The sequence below is a fragment of the Nematolebias whitei genome, chromosome 9 (genome assembly GCF_014905685.2).
Source record: "Nematolebias whitei isolate Nwh7 chromosome 9, NemWhi1, whole genome shotgun sequence".
Classification (NCBI taxonomy): Eukaryota; Metazoa; Chordata; class Actinopteri; order Cyprinodontiformes; family Rivulidae; genus Nematolebias; species Nematolebias whitei.
The window spans coordinates 42,220,023-42,220,992 of record NC_056506.1 but is presented as its reverse complement, the minus strand read 5'-3'; positions in this window follow the sequence as shown (position 1 = coordinate 42,220,992).

Here is a 970-nt window from a genome sequence, read left to right as displayed (position 1 = left end):
CATTAAAGGTAAAATAGAGCAAAAAAAAAAAAAAAAAAAAAATTGCACCTTCGTCACCTTTAAGGCTGTGGGTCATGATTTGTTCAAACTCACTGAGTGTCAGTTTTACTCACCATGCTCTCTGCGTCATGTTAATGTTGCACATTCAGACTGACAAAGGTCTAATAGTTTTGTTTTGGAACAAGGCTCTGCAGAATATCACACATGACTACACGACTTACACCCTTCTCATCCAACAGTGGCATTAAATGTCTCAATGCCATCTGGAGCAGCCAGAATAAAAAAGATGCCCATTCTAATTGGTAAATGTTTACTTGCTGGAACTCTCAGTGGGCTGGCACACAACGTTTAATGGCTCACTAAAGCCTTTGGGCTCTTTAAGCTTACTTTTTGCGTGTTTCTAAACAAATACAGCTTAGGGTTGAACTGTGGATATCAGCTTGTAAGAGCTAAAATGTGACACTCAACACTGCGGTTGAGCAATTACCCTTACAGCTATTGTGTGTGTGCACAGGTATGTGTGACGGCTGCACAGATTTGTAGATATTTAAGTGATTTCTGTTACTACAACAACATTTCCAAACAAACTGTAAGCGACATAAAGGTTTTTTTTTCCCACTATTTAAGGACTTGCTGTCATAATCTTTGTTTTGTGGTGTTTGTATAATTGGGATTCTTTTTTAGTTCTCTGAGTCTACTTTTTCCTGTTTCCACCAATGTTCCTCTCTTCATGTTGCCAGCTCCTGCTTCACCTGTTCCCAATCCCAATCACCCCAGGTGTTCATCATTATGTCTCGTTAGTGTCTTTAAGTTCAGCTTTTGTGGTTCCACCTTGTCTGTGGACTGTGCGTCCCACAGCCATTATGCTCCGTGCTCCTCATGCCATGTCCAGCTCATTTCTTTGATTTCAAGTTTTGCTGTAATGTCAGGTTTTTTTTTTTGCATTTATATATATATATATATATATATA